The sequence below is a fragment of the Dipodomys spectabilis genome, unplaced genomic scaffold (assembly GCF_019054845.1).
Source record: "Dipodomys spectabilis isolate Male_0828 unplaced genomic scaffold, ASM1905484v1 ptg000498l, whole genome shotgun sequence".
Lineage (NCBI taxonomy): Eukaryota > Metazoa > Chordata > Mammalia > Rodentia > Heteromyidae > Dipodomys > Dipodomys spectabilis.
In genome coordinates this window covers 1489903-1514848 of record NW_024871175.1, presented here as the reverse complement: position 1 = coordinate 1514848, position 24946 = coordinate 1489903, and the positions used below count along the sequence as shown (strand labels likewise).

Genomic DNA, 24946 nt, shown 5'->3' with positions numbered 1-24946 from the left:
TAGGTTCCTTTTGAGGATTTTCTTCTCATTTTTCACTTTCACAAGTTTATATCTTCAAATCTTTTCTTCACATCAAATAATTCTCTCTGTTTTATCCAATGTGTTCTTCTACGTGCTTTTAACACCTTGGTTGGTTTTAACTGGCACATAATGGAGATTCAGTCTTTTATAAGCCTGTGTTTTGAGATGAAAGTGTGTGAATTTTTCTTTGCCACATTTCTTCTTAAGTTCAGAGGGCTGATTTTTAAATTGAACACAGTTGGAATTCAGAGTAACAAGCTCCTTTGCATGTTACTCCAGAGATATGAACACATTTTACAGGTGTTTAATGTGATTACATACCTGTCATTTTCTATCTTTCTCCTCCTTGGATATTCCTTTTCCCAATGTCCATTTTGCTTTTAATAAGCACACTGATCTAGTCCTAGAGGTTCCCTTCTGCCATTTGCAAATGAATTGTATTGTCTTTGCCAAGGGATTCTTGATCCCTATTCTGGTTCTCTTACCAAAACTCAACTCCCTTTCTTAGACTCTTTTTTATCCAGGGTATCACTGTTATCAAACACCTACTGGGCATCCACTTCCAACTTAGAATACACCTTTCCTTCAAATCCTTCTAACTTTTGAAGCTTTTTTTCTGGGGGTGACTGGGTAACAAATACCATATTTAGGGCTCTTTGTCTCTCCAGAGCTTCAAGATCTATAGGCCTATATGTCCTATAGGCTTCTGGGAGAAGATCCAGAAAAGCATTAGGGTATTGACTGGGGTACTTTACCATCTCACTCACCTTATATTGATAATTTGGCTTTCTAGCCAATGAGGTATCCCTGCTAACCAAACCTAGCAATAATAGGTAAGCACTTCCATACCTCAATCACAGTTAGTCTCAGCTTGAGTAAGTCTGTGGAAAGACTTGCTCCAAATGGTCTGGTTAATAGTGGGGCTACTCTCTGGTCTAAAGACTACTTTCAAGTCACCAAGCAGGATTCACTCCCTTTTCTACCAGGTGAAAAGCACCCGTAAAATTTGCTGACACTCATTCCGGATGTGCTTGTGTGTGAAAATTACTGTCTCTAATGAAAAAATTGAGCCCCTGTTTATTTTCTTTTTTTTGAAAATGATGGAGTTTGCTGTTTCCAGTTATACAGGTCACTAGTTGTAAAGAGAACATATATTAAAAACGGGGCCTGCCCCCCATCTCCTTCATGTTCCTGTCTCAAGTGTAATAATGGTAACATACTATCTACCACCTCAGGCTGGTAAAAGTAACCACTTTTGGTATGGGAGGACTTAACATTACAGGTGCTAATGGCAAAGAATGGGAGAGAGAGTACAACAATGCATCTTCCTCTGAGGGACTCTATAACCCTTGGGGAGAATATTTTTTGGCTATAGGAACTTTAGGCCTTGTTCTGCCATCCTGAGAAAAGGAGTAAATATACGTGCGTACAAGACACAGATAGAACTATCAGCATACACAAACAGACCAATAGCCACAGACACTTAACTTACATGTCCCATACCTCTCAATGTTGACCTCTGCAGGAGGTCCCAGATGACAGACAGAATGTCCCAGATTGCCTCTTAAGGAGGCCGCAGATGACCCCTGGAAAATGTCACATATGTCCTCCTTAGGAGGCCCTAGATAATCTCTCATGGAGGTTCCAAATAGCTCCGCAAGGAAGTGTCAGATGATCGCCAAAGGAGGTCCCAGATGTCCTCTCAATGAGGCTGAGATTACCTCTCCAATAGCTCCCAGATGGCCACTCTAAGAGGCGATATATGAACCCCATAGGAGGGTCCAGATAACCCTCTTGAGAAAGTCACAGATGACGTCCAGAAAAGGTCCTATATGGCTTCTCAATGAAGGCCCAGTTGATGTCTGAAGACAGTCATGCATTTCTCATCAAGGTAACCCAGCTGACCTCCCAAAGAAGTTCCAGATGACCTCAGGAGGTGGCCCTAGATTTCCTCTTAAGAAAGCCTCAAAGACTACTTTTGAAGAGGTCTCAGGTTGCCTCCTGAGGAAGCTCCAGGTAACCTCTGGAGAAAGTCCAAGATGGCACCTGGAGAAGGCCCCAGATGACCTCCAGGGTAGATTTCAGATGGCTTCTCAAGGAAGTCGCATGTGTAATCTTGATGAGGTTCCAGATGGCTTCCCAAGGAAGCCCTACATGACCTCTCAAGGAGTTCCCAGAAGCCACAAATGACCTCCAGAGGGGGTCCCCAAAACAGGCTGGCAAGCTTTCCCAGACATACCCTAAGAGGGACCTAAATGACTTTTGCCAATGTTGGTCCTCCGGAGACAAACACTCGAGGTAGACTCTTAACACTGAGCTTTGACACTTTCACCTATGAGGATTTTTCCCTGGGGACAAGGCTTGATGCTATCCAAATTAATTATCTTCATGGGGTTTCTGAAAATTAGGAACTCTGTAGTTCAAGAGAATCCATCGAGACACATCTAATATAATAAATTCTCCAAACCACCAACACCCAAAATTATGATATCCAAAGCTCCAAACATCAAAGGGCAAGCCTTTTTCCCCCTTCCTTTTGCCTCTCCTTGGCTACAGAACTATACATCCTTCGATGTCTTTCCATTTTTCCCTTCTACCAGTTCCTTCTTGTCTTCAGGCCTCTCCACTCTCCACAGGTCTGAATTGCTTTGCCTGGGTCGTCAGTTGCCATCCTTCACCTCCTGCCCCCCCTCAACTTCCTCTCCTCCAAGGTCTTTCCCCTTCTGCTATCACACCACTTCCTTCCTTCCAGGACTCTTCCTTTTTTTCTTTCCTTTTATTGCTCTGAACAAGTAACCTATGTAAGGTCTGTACCCTTTCTCTACACCAACTGCCTAACAGTTTTCAACTGTCACATCCCAAACTGCCCACAGCCCAATCACTTCTTAACAGCTCAACATGTGGTGATTAATGCACCAGCCCCTCCCACAGAATGCCCCACCTTCTTTGGTGGCATACTTTGTCCTCTCCAACTGGCCAGGAGATGGTGCCTTGCTGATTATCAGACCCTATGGATTATTGGGGCCCTGCTGATTATTACAGTATCCTCCTTGTGAACTAGTAGCAATTGAAATTGGAAATTTGATTTTAATATTACAAACTCATTGTGACATCACAAACCCATTTTGACATCATCATCAGCACGACATCACAAACCCATTGTGACAATATTGTCATTGTGACATCATGATTCCATCGTGACATCTCAAATCTATTATGAACTCTTAGCTCCTTTGAAAAATCCATGCCCTTTTCAACAGCACAGTCCATTTGTGTGCTCATACCCTTGTTGTTAACTGACAATTGAGATCAGACATGACATTATAACATCAAAAAGTGTTTGTGACATCCTCTACAGTGTGACATTACATTTTCATTATGAGAGCATCAGCTCATTGTGATATCACCAAACTCAATGACATAATCTCATTATGACAACAATTCTCATTGTGACATCATAGACATTGTGAATGCCTATTCTGTGATTTCATTGTATTTCAAATGTGGCATGAAAGTTGATATCAGAAACATTTTTGTGCCTACATAACAATTTTGTCATCATAATCACTTTGTGATATCACAGTTCCATTGTGATACTAGCACAATGTAATATCACAAATATCTGTACTCATAACTTTTGTGACATGCTAACATTGTGATATCTTAGACCTTTTTGCCCTCATAATTTTCCAACCTCATATTTTAGGTATGACATGAGATACCAGAAATCCACTGACATCATGACCATTGTGACATCACACGAACAGATGCCATGATCATCGTGTCACATTGGGACATCACAAAAGTTTTGATGTCGCAATTACTTGGTGATGTCATAGAGGTAAGGGGTCACAGTAGGTCTATGATGTCACAATTGGTTGGTGATATCCAAATGACATAAAAGGTCGCATTTGTCATGAAATCACAGAGAATATGAGTTCACGAATGGACTGTGGTATCTACAAAGGCATGTGTTGTCACAAATGTGTTGAAGTCCTAGGAGGATTATGTCACAGTGTGACACAATGGTCATGATGTCTGTCAGTATGATGTCACAATGGTCATGATGTCACAGTGGATTTCTGATATCACATATCCTAACTGAAAAATTATAAGGTTTAAAAAAGTTTATGAGCTCATAAAGGGCCTATGACATCACAATTGGAGCACATCACAAGACGAAGACAGTGCTGTCACACAGGCATCAAAGATGGCCCTGAGAGGAAGTTGAGTGGGCAAAGTCTGATTTGTTTAAGTTCAGTGTGTACACAGCTTGTGGAAGCTTAGGTGCATGATAAGGTGTGACCTTTACAGTGATTGGTTGGTTCCATTTTTTCCCCTCCCACGCAGTCTTTTGCTTTAAAAAGGGCTTGCTCTGTGTTAATAAATGAGTCCCTGCTTGACTTGAATCCCACTGCTTCTGTTTGTCTCTTAGGCTAAAGGTGGCAGGGGAATGGGCGAGCAGCTGCTCTTACCTTTCCTTGTACCCTGTCCGTCTTTGTGGGTCAAACGAAGACCTGACATCTGGCTCCCCACATGGGGATCAAAAGGGAAAGATACCAGCTGAGGCTAAGCACTCTCTCAGGGTAAGTGAAACCCTTAGTATGGGTAATGCAATTTCACAGAGGAAGGAGAAAGGGGCAAGATTAGGCCTAGAGGGAGTAAAGGAGGACTTGGGAAGTGAGAAGGAAATGGAATGGGTCAAATTCCACCGAGAACGCACCAAAACATGCACAGTGGAAGTCAAAATGAGTGTGAAAGTTACTCCCTATGATTTGGGTGCCCTTGACGGTCCTAGGTCCCCACACTATTTCCCTGATTGGGGGGGAGGGAAGGTAAGGCGCCTTATGGGACCTGCAAGAGGGACCTGCAAGACCCAGACCCCTACAACCTTCCATAAAGGGGCCGAGGGCTGGGGAAGTAACCTACTTGGAGTCTTGACATTTAAGGGAAGTGCCACATAGGAGTCCCGACCACAGGATTCATTTCCCCAAGCTTATCCGGTCAATCTCGCACCAGGAGGTAATATGACCTTGGAATGGTATCCATAGGAAGCTAAGGATCTGAAAGAGCTCCACAAGGTGGTGGTGGAGGATGGCCCGATATCTCCTTGGGCCCAGACCCTATTACATGACGTTGTTTATCACCTAATTGTGTGTCTGGTGGGATGCGGCCAAAGCCCTCCTCACCAGTTCTCTGTTTATTAAATGGTGTGCCTTCTTTAAGGAGGAATGCAGAGTGCGGGTGGAGAATAACCAGCAGGCTCAACCCTTGATACCTATTACTTATGCCATGTTAACAGGGTCAGGGGAAAGGTACTTCCCTGGCGTCCAAGAGGCCACAATAGCTGGCCCGTACAATGAACAGGTGAGACAGGCAGGACTTGCTGTAGACAACAAACTGGATGATAGGCCCACTGAATCCCCCATAGCAGGAGTGAGACAAAAACCTGGTGAGCCTCTAGCTGAGCTTGTAGACTGAGTCCAACAGAGTATTAATCACAAGCTATTGGCAGGGAACTTCCAAGATCAGTTTGTAAAGTTGCTGGTTTGGAAAGGGGTGAATGCAGACCACTGCATGGCCTGCATAGGATTTAGAGAGAGTTCCATGAGCAGATGTGTGGTGGCCTCACAGGATGTGGGAATGCAACAGCACCAGTCACAATCATAACCTTTAGCTTTACAGGTTCAGAGACATCTGCAATGACTGAGGCTATTACCCAGGTGCTGGCAGCCCAAAGCCGAAGAACCCAAAAACCATTGGGGAGAGGGACTTGTTTTAAATGCGGTCAGGAGGGGCACTTTAAGAGGGACTATTCACAACAACCCCCCTTCCCCCCCCCCCCCCCCCCCGCCAAACGGCCCGGGAGGTCCTACACCCTGCCCCAGGTGCAGGAAGGGGTACCACTGGAAAAAAGATTGTCCATCCAAATTTGATGTAAATAGGAAGCCTTTAAACTAGGGGAGTGGTGTCTTCCAGCCCCATTAACTCAAGGAGGAACCCACTGTGCTGTGAGTCCCAGGCAGCCTCACAGCAGGATGACCCAGGCCCATAGGACTGTGTCCCTGGAGGAAGGACTCCACATTAAAATTACTATTTTCACAGGTGGGAAGCAATTTCACTGCCTAATTGACACGGGCGCAGATCAAACCATACTCAGAGAGGAGGAAGTGCCCTTGGACTGGAAGCTTGCACCAAGGCCCCCAATATTGGGGGTAGAGGGCAACTCCCAGTCCAAAGAGACGGTTGCCCGTATGAAATGGACTAGACCAGATGGAGAACGGGGAAAGATATGCTTTTTAGTGGCAAAAACTCACTGCCAATTTACTAGGGCAAGACATGCTAAGATAAATGGATGCCATGGTCACTACAGACCATCGAGCATCCTATGATGATATCCTGGATGGAGAAGAAGCACAAAGGCTTAAACAGAATCTAGAGAGAGTTAAGGAAAAGGATTTTTAACTTTCATAATTACAGAGAAGGGTATAGGGGATCCGCTCAGGTACACCCCCAATCTTAAAGGCCACTGCTTTTGAGTACCTCCCATTAGGTGGAAACCCAGAAGACCTATCTTGGTGGAGAAGTGGCCATTGACCAAACCTAAACTTGTAGCCCTCCACTTTTTGGTGAAGGAACAGATAAACCTTGGGCACGTATGTCCTTCTATTATTCCTTGGAACACACCTGTATCTGTTATTCAAATGCCTTCTGGGGCGTGGCGTATACTCCAAGATCTAAGTAAGATAAATGAAAGGATGGAGTTAGTAGGAACGCCCCTAAGAGGCATGCCCTGGACTCCCACTCTACCTTCAGAATACACCTTAGTTGTTTGCAGGTGTTACATTGATTTCTGCCATTTTAACTTAAAGGGGGGAGCCATTAGAGTGGTTTCATACTCCCCTGGGCGTCACACCTCAGGTGGACTCTCAGGCAGGCCAACTTGCAGATGTTATTGTCAAGGGAAGGACCCAAGCTCAAAGGCATTATGGCCTCAACCCTCACTCCATTGTTTTTCCTTTTCAGATGGTAGACGTTGAGTGGCTCACTCGAGCCAATGCTCATCTTGCTCTCTCTGAGGAGGGGTTCCTAGGCCAAATTGATTGCCATTATGGACCATCCAAATGGACCGTCATGTTATGGGGACTTCCCCTCAAAATGCCTTCTCTATTTTCTCCTACGAATCTTCCTGGTGCCCTCCATATTTTTTCTGATGGAGGTAAAGCAGGCTCTGTATGCTGCCTTTGAAGAACAACAAAAGACCCCGAGCCAACAAATATTTCAACCTTGTCAAGGGTCAGCACAATATAAAGAAATTCTGGCCGTAATTAAGGCCCTTCAGGACATTCAAAAACCCTTTAATTTGTATTCTGATATCCTATATATGATTAACTTGTTCCCTCATATTTCCCAGGCACATATTAAGCTGGATGAAAACCCTATTTCCCCTCTTATGGTTACCCTTAAGGGTGTGATAGAAGGGTGAGGAGCCCCTATTCATATTCAACATTTGACAGGGCATTCAAAACTTCCTGTGTTTTGATCCCTAGGCAATAATTGGGCGGACCAGTTAGCTACTGGTCCACAAGTATTAACGTTACAAGAGGCTACCTGTTTGCATGATTTCACCCACCTTAACTGAAGAGGTCTTCAACATAGATTTCCTCAGATTCCTGTAAAGGACCTCAAAAAGGTAGTACATACCTGCAAAACATGCCAGCCCTTCTTAAAAGTATCCCCGTTACAACCACCAGCGGTAAATCTCAGAGGCCTTAATCCTGGCAGACATTATTCATTTCCTAGCCTTTGGTACGTTTAAATATATCTTTGTCTGTATAGATACCTACTCAAGAGCATGCTGGGCCACTGCACATACAGGAGAAAGAACTAAACATTCACAAGCATATTTTCTTCAATGCTCTGCCACCTTGGGTCTACTAGCACAAGTTAAAACCAATAATGGACCCTGTTTTGTTAGTAAAGCAATGTCAGAGTTTTTTGACAAATGGCACATTAATCATACTATAGTATTTCCCTATAATCCCCAAGGCCAAGCAATTATAGAAAGAAATCACCAATGTCTTAAGGAGAAATTATTAAAACAAAAAGTGGGAGTTAGCCCCCATATGCAGTTACAGATAGCTTTGTTTACCATTAACATTTTAAGTTTTCCAAAAGGGGCAACTGAATCCAGTTTTCAGAAGCACTGGGGACAACTAAACCCTAAGCCCCAAATGAAATTCAGGTGGAAGGACCCCGTGACACAACAATGGCGAGAACCTGACCTGCTAGTTACCATGGGCAGGGGATTTGGATGCATTTTTCCCACAGAGATGTCAAACTCCATTTGCATCCTTGCCAGGAACCTTAAAGTTTTACCGATTTCCTCTATACAGGAGGATGCCCAAGTGTAAACTAACCAACAAGGAAAGAAAAATGGTTATGGTGGCAGAGGCTTGTGTTTAAAGGAGGGAAAGCAAGAAAGATAACTAACCATTCCCAAGGGCAATCAGCCCTTGAGAAGCTCTTGTGTTCTCTAACAATTGCAGATGGCAATACTCCAGCTGTTGGCTCTTCTGACCCTCCCAGTCCCGGCAATGGCTACGGAATCCACATCAACCTCAGTGGGTGACCTGGGCAGTGCTCAGTGCTGGCAATGCACACATAGCTCCAGAAGAGAAGCTGTCCCTTCGACCTGGTGGCTTGACCTTCATTTTGATCACCTCCCTATGTCATTACGTATGGACCATTTAATATTTCTGTAGGAGCTATTTATTTTAATGCTACCTGCTCTAATATTCTTTTTACAAGCCCCACCTCTGGACTCTGAAATCGCAAAGACTGCTGACCCATTCGCAAAGACTGCTGTCCCATTCCTGACTGTTAAAGGACTGCTAATGACATTGCTTGGCCTGGGAATGCTTTTGCTGATGGTTTTTCTATGCCTTTCTTGCATTATATGTGCACTGCAATCCTCTTATGAGTTTAGCCAGCCAGTTATGAATTTCCCTCAAGAGGACCCGCAGCCAGAGATGGGTAAGAGGGGGGTGCCAGTCTGACCAACTTAAGACAGGGCCTTCACCTTTGCTCTGAAAAAGTTCCGGATGAAGGGTAAAACAGACTAGATGATTCACCCAACCTAAGAAAGGCGGGTTCGCTTCTTTGAACAAAGACATAGTGTTGGGAGACAATAGTAAAGCTCAAAGGTCATCTTGACCCCTGTTCTTGCTTGAAGGCACAAACAAAGAACTGGCTTAATTGAAAGAATCCAGGTGCTTGGGATTACATTGCTTTGTCTGCAGAGTTGTTTTTTTTTAATTATTTTCCTTGTTTTTCTGGAATATAGTAGAATGGCCTGGGAGTGGGGGCCCACGAGGATGCACTGTGTCGCATATGTGGAATTCCCAATACACAGGCTGCTCCCATGTTCTGAAGAAGACAAGATAAAGACTGTTTTATATGCCCCGGAATTAATCGAACTGCTTCGGACATTTCTAACTGTGGTGGGGCTGATGTTTATTACTATGCTAGTTGGGGATGTGAGGTAACTGTGACGGGCTCTTGTATCACGCACAAGGGCCCTATCCTTTTCTGGCAAATCTTGACCCCCAGACTTGCCTCAAACCCCCTGCATAGCCAATGCTATTCTTACCAATGTAATCCTTTTAAAATAACCTTTACAGAGGAGAGGAAAAGGATAACTAACTGAGAGTTGTATCTGCCATTACTACAGAAAGGGGGAATCTGTGGGGCACACAGGCAGCAAAGATGGCCCTGACAGGATGTTGATTGAGCAGAGCCTGATTTGTTTACCTTCCGTGTGTAAACAGCTTGTGGAAGCTTAGGTGTATGATAAGGTGTTACCTTTACAGTCAATGGTTGGTTCCATTTCCTCTCCTCCCACGCAGTCTTTTGCTTTAAAAAGGTCTTGCTCTGTGTTAATAAACGAGTTCCTTCTTGACTTGACTCACTGCATCTGATTGTCTCCTGGGCTAAGGGAGGCTGAGGAATGTGCGAGCAGCCACACGTAGCTTTCCTGGGACCCTGTCCAGCTTTCGTGGGATGGATGAAGACCCGACAGAAGAGGGCAGGTTTGTGATGTCACAGTGTGTTCGTGATGTCACCATAGTACTGTGATGTCACAAAGTAATTGTGATGCCGTATATTTATGAGATCACAATGGTTTTCTGATATCAACCCAAATGCCACATTTGAAATAGAATGAACTAAGAGAATAGGCATTTACAATGTGTCTATAACATCGCAATGAAAATTTAATGTCATAATGCTATGAGGTCATTGTAAATTGATGTTACAAGGAGGTAATGATGTCATAATGATTATGTGTTGTCACACTGGTGATTGGGTCACAAAGGGTTTGTGATATTACAATGGCATATATGAATTCAATTATGTGTTCACAATGAGGATATGGATACACAAAGGGACTGTGATGTCACAAGTTTTCAAAGTACTTAGGGGTCAGGATAACTTTATGATACACTGCGGTGATGAGGTCACAACAGGCCTTTGATGTCATAATGATTTGGTAATATCTCAAACACATGTCCAGTTTCAACTGCTAGTATTTCACAATGTGCATACAAGTTCAAAGAAGGAGCTTGAAGTCTTAATGGACATGAATTTTTAAAAATGTTATGAGGTCATATTAGGCTTGTGAATACACAGTGGGACAATGATATCACCATGGCAATGTCAACTCAATACATCATGTCAAAATATTGTTTTGGTGTCACAATTAGTTGATGATGCTAAATTGGTGATGAGGTCACGAAAGATTGGTGATGTCACAGTGTGTTGGGCATGTCACAATGACATGATGGTTCTCAATTGTCTTTACCTTACAATGAGTATATGAGTTCACAAAGGGACTTTGGTTTTTCCAATAGTATGTGTTGTCACACATATATTGAAATCCTAAAAGGTTTGTGATGTCACAATTTGTCACAATAGATATGAAATCTGGCAGTGTGATATCACCATGGTCATGATGTCACTGAGAATTTGTGATATCAAATGTCATATGTGAAATTTAATGAAGTCAACAAGAGATTATGAGGACAAAAAGGCCTAAGATATTAGAATTACAGCATGTCACAAAAGTTATGATGACAGGATAGGTTTGTGATGTCAGGGGGGTTATGTGATATTGTGATATGTGGTTATTGTGATATCAGAGTGGTAACGTGATGTACAAAGGGATTGTAATGTCACAATGTTTATGAGTTCACGATTTGTTTATGATATCAACGTACAGGCCACATTTTAAATAGAATGTAATCACAGAAAAGGCATTCATAATGTGTCTATGATGTCACAAGGACAATGTGAAGTTGTAAATCTACCATATCATTTTGTTGTATAATTTCCCAATGTGCAGATGTTGTCAAAATGACAATGTGATGTCACAATTGTGATGAACTCACAGTTTTTGATGTTAAAATGTCCTGTCTGATTCTCAATTGTCAATATTTCACAGTGGGGATTTGAGTACACAAAGGGAATGTGATGTCACAAATCTGTGTATTTTTTCAAAGGATATAAGAGGTCATAATAGATTTGGGATGTAGCAATGTGATCCTTGTGTCAAAATAGCAATGTGATGTTACAATGGGTTTGTGATGTCATACTGGTGATGAGGTCATAATGGATTAGTTATGCCACGACTTTGTAATATGACAATTATTTGTCCAATTTCAATTGCTACTAGACCACCATGAGGACACGGTAAAAACCAGCAGTGCCCCTATAATCCACGGGAACAGATAGTCATCATGGCCTCTTGGTCTGGACCACCAGAGAGGGGTCTGCATGCCACTGGAAGGGGCAGGACATGCTGCTGAAGGAGATAGGATGTCAAGCCCAACATAGTGAGCTGCCAAGAAGCGATTTGGCATGAACATGTGGGAAGTGATGATTGAAAACAGTTATGCAGGGAATATATCACAGTGGGGGAAGGGCACAGCCTACATATAGGCTGCATGTTCAGAGCAACAGAAGGGGAGAGAAAAAGGGGAAAGGCCTGGAAGGAAAGAAGTGATGAAACTGCAGGAAGGTAAAGACCTGGGAGGAGAGGAAATTGAGGGAGAGCAGGAGGTGAAGGATGGCAGCTGGCCACCTGGATAGGGCAGGGCAGGACTGTCAAGAGTAGAGCAGCCTGAAGGGAAGGGAATGGTGGAAGGAAAAAATGAAAAGACCTGAAATGTAGGACAGGTCTGGAGAGAAGGAGGATGAAGAGAAAGGAAATAGCCTTGTCCTTTGAAATGTGGAGTTTTGGAGATCATTATTTTGGGGGATGGTTGTTTGCAGACCAGTTAACAAATGGCTGGGCTGCTCTTTGGAGCTCTGAGGGTTCATGGTTGAGGCTGAATTTAGCTCTGGGCATTCAGCCCAGATGAAGGTAGTCGCTTGTTACAAAATTTATGAGGACAAAATAGGTTTGTCATGTTACATTGCATTAATGATATCATAATATCAATATGAGGTCACAAAGGGATTGTAATGTCACAATGGTGACGGGTTTCTGAAATCAAACTATATACCACATTTGAGATAGAATGAAATCACAGAATAGGCAATCACATTGTCTCTATGACCTCCCAATGAAAATGTGATGACATAATGCTATGATGTCACTGTCATTTTTGGATGTCACAATGGTCTGATGTTTTCCTAACAACAATGTGATCTCACTCTGGAGATGATGTCACAAATCATTTGTAACGGTACAATGGCATATCTGATATCAGTTGTCCTTTGTTCACAATGAGGATATAACTACCCAAAAGGACTGTGATGTCACAAAAACCATGTGCTTTTTCAAAGGTGCTAAGAGGTCACAACAGGTTTGGTATATCACAAGGTGATCGTGATATCATTGTGGAAATATGTTGTCACAATGGGTTTGTGATGTCACAGTGGGGATCAGGTCACACTTGGATAGTGATGTCACTATGAATTTGTAATATCACCATTGTATGGAGCTAGAAGTCAGAAAGGCCATGAATTTTGTAAAATATTATGAGTACGTAATATATTGGTGGAAATGCGATGGGACAGAGATATCCCATTGGCAATATAATGTTACCATTACATGAGATAATATTGTTTTGAAGTCACAAATAGTTGGTAATGCCATATAGGTGATGAGGTCATATAGATTTGTGATTTAACAATGGGATGGTGATGTCACATCTCATGCTAGGTCTCTAATTGACAATGAATATATAAGTTCACAAGGGATAATGATGTATCCAAAGGCATATGTAGGCACAAGTGTAATGAATCTTAACAGGTTTATGATGTCACAATGTGACTCAATGTTCATGACATCTGGCAATGTGATGTCACATTGGTCGTGATGTCACAGTGGATTTCTGATATCACATGTCATACCTGATGTATTATGAATTAAACAATTTATGAGCTCAGAGAGGCTAGTGATCACACTGGCAGCATGTCAAAACATTTATGAGGATAGGACAGTTTTGTAATGTCACAGTGGGTTAGTGATATCATAATGGCAATGTGGTGTCATCAAGGTATTGTGATGTCATAATGGTTATGTTATCACAATCTATTTCTGTTATCAACTCAATGAAATCACAGAATAGGCATTCCAATGTATCTGTGACATCACAATGACCATGTGATGTCATAATGCTATGAAGTCATTGTTGTTTTATGACGTCACGATGGGCTGATGGTGTCATAATGACAATGTGATGTTACACTGGTGATGATGTCACAAAAGTTTTGCCATGTTAAAATGGCATGTCTAATCTCAGTTTGCTCAAAATGAGGATATGGGTACACAAAGGGCCTGTGATGACACAAAGGCCAAGCTTTCAAAGCTTCTGAGGTCATAATAGGTTTGGGATGTCACAATATGATCATGGTGGCACAATGGCAATATGGTATCACAATGAGTTTGTGATGTCACCGCAGTGATGAGGTCACAATGCGTTAGTGATGTCTCATCCAGTTTTATATAACAATGATATATGCAACTTCAATTTCTTCTAATTCACTATGAGGATACTGTAATAACCAGTGTTGCCAAAATTATCTGTGGGAGTCAATAATCATTGTAAATTCTTTCCCTGGACCACGGGAGAATGTGGGGAATGCCGCCAAAGGTGGAGATGTCAAGCCTCACTTAATGATCTGTCAAGAAGTGACTGAACATTGGGCAGATTGGGAAGAGACGGTTAAAAATTGTTAGGCAGTAGACCCTTTGTAGTGAGGAGGGGTACAACCTATATATAGGTTGCATTTTGAGAGCATTAGAAGCAGGGATAAAAATGGCAGCTACCCGGATGGAAGAAAGTGATGAGATAACAAGAAAGGAAAAAACCTGAGAAGAGAGGAAGATGAGAGAGAGCAGAATGTTGGCAAGTGGTAACTGGGGCAGAGTAGGGCAGGCCTGTGGAGAGTGGAGAGACCTGAAGAGAAGAAGGAAGTGGTGGAAGGGAAAAAGAGAAAGACCAGGAAGGAAGGACAGGACTGTAGTGAAGGAGGGAGGAATGAAAAAGTAAAAAGCCTTGCCCATTGAGGTTTGGAGATTCGGAGATCATAATTTTTTGGCTGGTGGTTTGCAGACCAATTAAGAAAGGGTGGGGCTGCCCATTGGAGGTCTCAGGTTTGGTGGTCAAGGCTGATCTTGGACCTGGGTATCCAGTCCAGGATAAGGTAATCTCAGTCCCCTTCCTATTGTAAATTGTTTTATATATTAAATGTGACCACATGGTTTGTCTCCTTGCCTTAGAGGTCATAAGTACACGAGTTCACAGAAAGAGCTTGAAGTCTCAAAGGCCACGAATTTTCTAAGTTGTGATGTGGCCATATAGGTTTGTAAAAACACAATGGGACAGTGATATCACAATGGCAATACCACAATATCATGTCAAAATAATGCTTTGATACCACAATTAGTTGTTGATGCTATTCTCGTGATGAGGTCACAATAAGTTTGTGATGTCACAATGGGTTCATGATGTCAGAGTGGCATGGCAGATCTCAATGTCATTAATTGGCAATGAATATATGAGTTCAAAAAGGGACTGTACTGTCTCCAAAGGCATGTGTTGTCACAAATGTGATGCCGTTCTCACAGGTTTGTGATGTCACAATGTGATAAAATGGTCATGATATCTGGCAGTATGATGTCACAGGGGATTTCTGATATCACATGTCATATCAGAAATAAGAGATTTAAAACAGATTATGAGCTCACAAAGAGCCTAACATATGACAATGTCACAAAACTTATAAGGACAGGACTGGTTTGTGATGGCACAGCAGGTTAATGATGTCACAATGGCAATGTGATGTCACAATGGATTTTGATATCACAATGGTTATATGGTCAAATGGGTTTCTGAAATAGAATGAATTCACAGAATAGGCCTTCACACTGTTATGTCTATGACATAACAATGTCACTGTGATTTATCATGCTATGATGCCATTGTCATTTGGTGATGTCACAATGAGCTGATGGTATCATAATGACAATTTGATGTCACTGCTGATTTATGATGTTACAACTGTTATGAGGGCATATTATTTTTCTGATATCAACACACATGCCAAATTTTAAATAGAATGAAAAAGCCTGGCACGGGTGGCTCATGCCTGTAATCCCAGTTACTCAGGAGGCTGAGATCTGAGTATTGCAGTTCAAAGTCACCTCAGGCTGGAAAGTCCATGAGACTCTTATCTCCAATAAACACCACTAGAAAACCAGAAGTGGTGCTGTGGATCAAGTGATAATGTGCTCGCCTAGAGCTGTAGAGCAGGGACAGCACCCAAGCCCAGATTTCAATTCCCATGACCAACTATAACAACAAAAAAGATAAAAAACAAGCATTCACAAGCTGTTTATAACTTCACAATGACAATGTGATCTCATAATACTATCTTGTCCTAGTTTTCTGATGTCAAAAGTAGTTGATGCTTTTATAAAGAGAATGTTATGTCACACTGGTGCTGTCACAATATGTTCATGATGTTACAATGGCATGTCTGATATCAATCGTCAGTTCATAATGAGGGTAGAGTTACACAAAGGGACTCTGATCTCACAAAGGCTACGTGTTTTTTCAAAGGTGCTAAGAGATCCTAATAAGTCTGGGATGTCACAATGTGATAGTGATGTCAAATATCTATGAAAGATCACAATGGGTTTGTGGTGTCACACTGGTGATGAAATCAAAGTTTGTGAAGTCACATTTCATAATCACATGCCCAATTTCAGTTGCTACTACTTCACAATGAGGATATGAGTTCACAGAAGAAGACAAATATAAAAAGCCATGAATTTTCTAAAATGCTATGAAGACATACTAGTTTATTGAAAACAGTGATATCACTATGGAAATGTGATCCTGCCATATGATGACTTAATAATGTTTTGATACCACAATTGGTGATGCCTCACCAATGATGAGTTTACAAGAGGTGTGTGATGTCACAATGGGTTGGTGACAACAAAATGACACATATGATCTCAATTGTCAACTCACAATGAGTATATGAGCTCACAAAAGTACTGTGATGTCTCCAAAGACATGCGTTGTCTCAAAAGTGACAAAGTCCTAACGTGTGTGTTGTCAGAATGTGACAAATGCTCATATTATCTATCAGTGTGATGTCACCATGATCTAAATGTCACACTGGATTCGGGTATCACATTTCATACCTGGATTGGGTAAGAGAGGATTGGAATTTCACAGTGGATTAGTGATATTACTATGGAAATGTAGGGTCACAAAGGGATTGTGCTACTACCATGGCTATTAGATGACAATGTGTTTTTACTATAATAGGTTTGTGCTGTCACAATTGGTTGGAAATGTCACAATGGCATGCCGATTCTCAAATATCATTAATTCACAATGAAGGTATGAGTTCACAAAGGGACTGTGTTGTCTCCAAAGTCATGTGTTGGCTCAAATGTGATGAAATCCTAACAGATTTGTGAGTTCACAATGTGACAACATGGTCTTGATGTCTATCAATGTGGTCACAATATTCATAATGTCAGTTTCAATTTCTGATATCATATGTCATACCTGAATTGTTATGAGTTTTAAAACAAAATATAAGCTTACTAAAGGCCTAAAATATCCTAATGGCAGCATATCACACAAGTTATGACTAAAAACTCATGGTCTTTGGATCTTAAGATTCTTTCTTTGAAATTGTATCCTCATTGTGAACTAGTAAAAATTAAAATTAGACATGTCATTGTAATAATACAAACTCACAGTGACATCACAAACTCATTGTGAGCTCATCACCACTGTGACATCACAAACTCATTGTGACATCACATTGTTGTTGTGCCTTCACAATCACATTGTGACATCACAAAGCAATTGTGAAGTCTTAGCTCCTTTAAAAAACACATGACCTCTGTGGCCTCACAGACCCTTTGTGTACCCTTATTCTCATAGTGAAAATTGTGATCACACATAGCATTGTATCATCACAAATACTTTGTGCAATAATTACGACTGTGAAATCACAGTCATCATGAAACCATCATCTCATTGTGATAACACCAAACCCCAATGACACCATATCATTTTTTTATTTTTTTTCTACTGTACATTTTTTATTGTAAATATAGTGTACAGAGGGATTACAGTTACATGAGTAAGGTAATGAGTACGTATCCTATCAAACATTGCTGGTTTGATGTCACTTTGATGTCATAGACCCATTGTGAATGCCTATTCTTTGATTTCATTCTATTTCAAAAGTGTCATGTGGGTTGATATCAGGAAACCTTTGTGAACTCATTACCTTTGTGACATCAAAATCTCTTTGTCATAGCACATTGCCTTTGTTATATCACTAATCCACTATGACATCAAATACCTCTCCTGTCCTCATAACTTTTGTGACATGTCATTGTATTATTTTAGGCCTTTTGTGAGTTGAAAATTTGTGTTTGACTTCATATTTCAGATATGACATGAAATATCTAAAATCCAGTGTAACATTATGATATCACACCACTGGACATCATAACCATTGTGTCAATTTGTGACATCTCAGAACTGTTAGTTCTTCACCTTTTTGACTACATATACTCTGGTGACATCAGAATCCCTTCCCAAACCCATATACTCATGGTGAGTTAATGACAATTGAGATCCCACATGCAATTATGACATCACCAACCCCTTGGGACATCTCAAATCTATTGCAACCTCCTCATCAGTATGGTGTCACCAATTTTGACATCAAAACATTAGACAACATGATGTTGAGACATCACATTGTCATTGTGAAATCAGTGTCCCATTGGGTTTTCACATAGTATGACCTCATACTATGAAGCTTCTTCTATCACCTGGTATCTTCATATTGAATTATGAGTAATTGAAATTGGATATATCATTCTGATATTATAAACTGTGACATTACAAAACCATTGTGACCTCATCAAAAACCCAATGGGACATCTCATTTCCATTGTGATGTTATGAATTACATTGTGCCATTCCAAAGCTATTATGACCTCTTACCACCTTTGCAAACACACATGGCCTCTGTGACATCACAGAATATTTTTTGTATCCATATCCTCATGGGGAACTAATGACAACAGACATCAGACATACCATTGAAATATTAAAAAAATCCTTTCTGACATCGTCATAATTGTGACATCATGTTGCCATTATGACAACATCAGCTCATTTTGACATGTAAAACTACAATGACATCATAGCACTGTAACATTACATTGTCATTCTGATATCATAGACAGGTGTTTGCCCTTTATGTTATTTGATTCTATTTCTAATGTGGCATGTCGGTTGATATCAGAAACTCATTGTGAGTTCATGACCATTGTGATATTGTGATATCATGGTGCCTTATTAGCATCACATTACCATTGCGATGTCACATTGCCAAATTGATGTCACAAAGGGCTTTTGATGTCACAAACGTTATGACATTACAATGAGTTTCTGATATCAACCCACATGCCACATTTCAAATACATTGAAATCACAGATTAGGCATTCATAATGTGACTATGATGTCACAATGACATAATGGCAAATGGTATAATGCCATTGTCATTTTGTGATGTCACCATAAGCTAAAGATATCATAACAACAATGTGATATCATACTGGTAATGACGCCCCACAGGGTTTATAATGTTACAATGGTTATGAGGTCACAATGTGTTTCTGATACCAACTGATATGTCACATTTAAAATAGAATGAAATCATAGGATATACATTCACAATGTGTCTATGACAGCAAAATGGCAATGCGATGTCATAATGCTATGATGTCACTGTAGCTTGGTGATATCACCATGAGCTGATGGTGTCATAACGACAGTCTGATATCACACTGGTGATGATGTCACAAAGGGTTTGTGATGTCACAGTGGCATGTCAGATCTTAATTGCCATTAGTTTATAGTGAGGATATGAGAATGAAATCACAATGACATACACAAATGAACTGTGATGACACAAAGGCGATGTTTTTTGTCAAAAGTGCTAAAGTTCCTAACAGGTTTCGGTTGTCAAAATGTTAATGATATAAAAATGGGTTAGTGATGTCAAAACTAGTTTGTAATATCACATCTTATTTCAAATTTCAATTGTTATCAGTTCACAATGATACACGTTCACAGAAAGAGCATGATATCCCAAAGGCCATGAATTTTCTAAGATGTGATGAGGTCATAATAGGTTTGTGAAAGTATGATGGTACAGTAATATCACAATTGTAATATGATGTCAAATTATAATGTCATGTGTGTTATGTCACAATTAGTTGGTGATGCCATAATAGTGATGATTTCAAAAGAGATTTGTGATGTCGCAGTAGATTGCTGATGTGACAATTGCATTCCATATTTCAATTGTCATTAACTCACAATGAGTATATAAGTTTAGAATGGGATTGTGAGGATTCCAAAGGCATTTGTTGGCACAAATGTGATGAACTCAGAACAGATTTGTGATGTGACAATGTGACACAATGGTCATTACATCTAGCAGTGTCATATCACTATATTCATGATGTCACAGTATATTTCTAATATTTCTTGTCATACCTGAAATAATGAAGTCAAAAATAGAGTGAGCTCTCAATGGGCCTAACATAACCTAGTGGCAACATGTCACAAAACTTATTAGGACAGGACATGTTTGAGTTCTCACAGTTGTTTAGAAATCACAATGGCAATGTTATGTCACAAAGGGATTGTGATGTCACAATGGTTATGAAGTCAAAATGTATTTTTGATATGAACCCACATGCCACATTTTAAATATAATGAAATCACATAATAGATATGCATAATGTATATATGATGTCACAATGACAATGTGATGTCATAGTGGTATGATGTCATTACATATTTGTGATGTCACAATGAGATGATGTACTAATGACAGTGATGTCACACCAATGATTATATTGTAAATGTTTTGTGATATTACAATGGCATATCTGATCTCAATTGATATTTCACAATGAAGATATGGATACACAAAGGTACTGTGATGTCAAAAAGCTCATGTGTTTTTTCAAAGGTGCTAAAGATGTCATAATGGGTTTGGGAGGTCTCAAGATGATTGTAATGTCACAATAGCAATGTGACATCACAAAGGTTTGTGATGTCACATTGGTGATGAGGTCACAATGGACAGGACAATTTTGTGATGTCACAACAGGTTAATGATATCACAATGGCACTGTGATGTCACAAAGGGATTTTCATGTCACAATGGCTTTGAAGTCACAATGGATTTCTGATATCCTCCAATAATGCTCACTTGAAATAGAATGAAATCACAGAATAGGCATTCACAATATGTCTATGATGTCACTACGACATACGATGTCATAATAATAATATATTTAAGTTTAGTGATGTCTAAATAGCATGTCTAATTTTATTGGTCATTAGATTACCATGAGGATCCCAAAGGTTGCTATGTGCTGAGTCCTTCAAAGGCACATTGTGCTGAGTCCATTACACAGGGTTCTTTGTGCTATCTTTTTTAAAGTGTGCTGTGTGCTGTCATCACAAATGGTGCTATGTTCTGAGTCCTTGAGATGTTGGTATCCCCAACAATCTCTCTCTCTCACACACACACACACACACACACACACACACACACACACACACGGAGGTTCACCGTGCACCTTCTTGGTGTGTGGGGTGGATGGCGAAGAGTATCCCCCAGTGGTTGGGCTGAGCAGCTGCTGGATTAAGGGGGAAGCCCTGAGCTGAGGTAAGGCTGTTTCTGCTATGGCCTGGTAGCCTTAGGACAGAGTCAGGGCAGCACAAGACCAAGGATGGGGAGGGGGTGTGACTGAGGGGTGGACAGGGCAAAGCCAAGGGGGCACATAGCTGCTATAGCCAGGGGCACACGGGTGCTAGTACACTGACGTGGCAGTGGCGGGGCAGCCAGGGAGAGAAGTGGGGGCAGAGAGAGAGAGCAGATAGAAGAGCAGGCACATGTACCAGGGGAGGTGGCATCAATGGCTGGCCTCTGCTGCTCTAGGAGAACAGTTCTAGGCCAGGAGCACAGAGCACAGAAAGCCAGCACAGCAGGCACATCCCTCGCACTGCCCCAGGGAGGCTCAGAGGCTAGGTAGGCCCTATGTCCAAGGCTCCTGGGCCTGGAGCTCAGCTTCAGGGAGGTGCACTCAGCCCTACCACCCGCCTACCCTGCCCCAGCCCCTTTTCCTGCCCTTTTTGAGGCACTGCTTTTCAAGCATGTCCCTGCCGGTTCAGACCCGTGGTGACTTTTGGAGTCATGCAGCAATGTTGCACCCCGGCAGGATTGTGGCCCTGACCTGGTCCCAACCCCCGGTCCTCTGCTCTGGGCCTGAGCAACCACCAAACCACTGCCATCACTGCCTGGTGCAACTGGAACCACAGCCTACAGCTTCTCCCCAAAGCACACATGAGCACTGCTCCATGGACCCACACCTCACAAACTCCCCCTATGCACCCCTTCTCCCCCACTCCCCCCCACGGAACCAGAACAATGACTCACACCTCTCCTCTCATGTTCCAACCACACTCCCCAGGGCCAAGCAGGCCAGCCCTGAGTCTGAGACAAATGCAACCCAGGACTGGAGGTGGGGGAGTGGATGTCGACTCAAAGAACCTACCCCCATCCCTAGTGGCCAGCGTCCCAGGAAACAGGGAGATGCAGGAATGGGTGAGAAGGGGGCATCACCTCACACCTGGCCTGGAGCAGTGGGAGTCACACAGCTGCACATCTGCACCCTTCCCCTCCCTGGTGGGAACCTGGTTGCTTTAGTCAGAGGTGGGGAGCAGCACCTCCACACCTGCCTTCTTGGGTCTTTTCCATTTGTCTGGGGTTAGGGGATGTTGGATGCAGAAGATAGGCCCCCACCTTGCTGTGTGAGCCCTTGTGCTCTGTGCTGTTACCCTTTCACCTGAATAAAGTCCCAGAAAAGCCCACTAGGGGGGTGATGGCACTGGGGGTTAGATAGAAGGTGAATATCGGGGAGTTCCGGGAAGATAGCAGAGGAGAAGCTGGAATCTAAACAAGCTCTCGCATAGAAAGCAGTTTTAGAGTTCCAGTGAACAGTCTTAAGCCAGAGAATCACACCAAGTGTGCCATCACAGGACAGAGAGTCAGGCCAGAGAGGGAAAATCCAGGCAAGGAGACACATCTGAGCCCTTGCCAGCAGCCGCCACTGCGGCCTTCTCTCTCTCTCTCTCTCTCTCTCTCTCTCTCTCTCTCTCTCTCTCTCTCTCTTATTTTTGGTACCTTATAAAAAAAATAAAAAAGTTTTTCTTCTTTTCTAAAACTTTTTGTAATCTTTAATTTTTGCCTTTTTTGAAAAAAATTGTTTTCCAGTAACTTTTTTTTCCTCTTATAAATTTTATTTTAGGGATACCTGAGTATGCGTTTTTCTTTATTTTTTGTTTTCTTTCTCTCTTTTTTTCTTTTTTAAATATCTTTTTGTTTTTGGTTTAGCTCTACTGACCGTCTCATCTTTTTTTCGTCCTTTCTTATCCTTTTCACCTTTTCCTCTCTTTCGTTCTTCTTTATGTGACTTAATTCTTGTCCTGCACATCCTCAGATAAACCCACAGTTAACTGTTAGACCCTATCCCCCATTGTGTACACACTTAATCCACAAATTTATTACTCAATTCAAAACCTCTGAGACTTAAATTCCATAATAGCAGTACTACCTCTTTATACCTATATAATATTTTAAGCATTTTTATTTTAAATTTTTCACGTCTCCTTTATATCCCTCCCCTTCTCTCTATATATTCACGTTCTTCTCTAAATAGATTGTTTTCGATTTTTATAATATTATTAATTTTTACTTTTCTATTTTTTCTGGTCTCTTTTCTTTTCCCTTTCCCTTTCTACTTTTTTTTCTCTCCCTATACTTTCATCCTACCCATTCTATTTCCTGCTTATATAGGACTTCGTTAACTCTCCCTGTGCCTCCCCATATCAATGTATTCCTGTTTTTTACCCACATCTCTCACTAACTGTAATAATTTCTGGTTTTCCAAATTCTTCTTTGCGGTTCGTAGCCCATTAACATATAATTGTTTGATGTTGAATAGATGTATCTGTTGAACTAGATTGTATCTGTAGACTATTGACTGTGCAAATTCAGACTTTGGTTGATGCTTGCCTTAAGATAGTGTTCTAGCACAAAACTGGTGCTATTTTCATCTCAAATGGGCAGAGTAAGTCGGAAAAACACAAGAAAAATGGCAAATCCGGGTATCTCAATTCCCTACCTTGATAATCAGGGGACAGAACAGATAATGAATAATCCAGAGGAGAATTCCCAAATAGTTCTACAAACACTGATGGCAAACATGATAAATGAAAAGATTGAAAACATACAAAGGACTCTGTTTGAGCGTGATAGGGAGAGAGAGAAGGCAATCCAAAAGTTTATACAAGAATATCATAAGCGTGAGGAAGCTACTCAAAAACTGATACAGGATTTGCGTGAGCAGCTTGAGAATACTCACAGAGAAAGGCAGGAATGGCGTGAGCAAGCTGAGAACACTCAAAGAGAACTACAGGAATCCCAAGAACGGGAGGAAGCTAATCAAAGAGTAATACAGGAATTGAGAGAGCAGGAAGAGAATACACAAAAATCACTAAAGGCATTCATGGCATCCATTAACAAAGAGCTGAAGGAATTCAGGGAGACCACAAAAGGAATGCTGAATGGAACCCAACAGAAGGAATGGGATTCCAAGGAAACCATAACCAATCAACTAACTGATTTGAGAATAAACACTGAACACCAAATTAAGGAAGTAAAGAAGTTCATACAAGATCTAAAACAAAGATTCAACAAAGAATTTGAAGCCCTCAAAGTTGACCAATTAGAAGGAAAAGAGAAGAAAAACAAAGTAGAAAGTCTTGACATCAGGTTAGACCATGCAGAAGATTGAATCTCAGGGATTGAAGACAGCCTAGATATTATAGAGAAAGAAAATACAACCATCCAAGACAAATCCAAGAAATATGATAGATCTATTCAACATTTGGAAGACAACATCAGAAGGCCTAACCTAAGAATAATGTGTGTAGAGGAGCACATAGAGACAGAATTTAATGGTCTAGGAAATTTGTGTAACAGAATCTTAGCAGAGAATTTCCCAAACATGCAAAAGGATAGGCCTATTCAGATACAAGAAGCTTTTAGAACCCCAAATAGACCAGACCAGAATAGGACATCCCACCGCCACATTATAATCCACACAGGATCAACTCAGAACAAGGAAAAGATCCTTAAAGCGGTTAAGGAGAAAAGATTAATCACCTATAAAGGAAAACCAATTAGAATCACCTCAGGTTTCTCAGCAGAGACAATCAA

At 41.3% G+C, this 24946-nt stretch overlaps 1 pseudogene; it reads left to right on the top strand.

The window, feature by feature from the left end:
- Nucleotides 1-3793: 3793 nt before the first annotated feature.
- LOC122098977 overlaps nt 3794-24946 on the top strand; it is a 37595-nt pseudogene continuing 16442 nt past the window's right edge.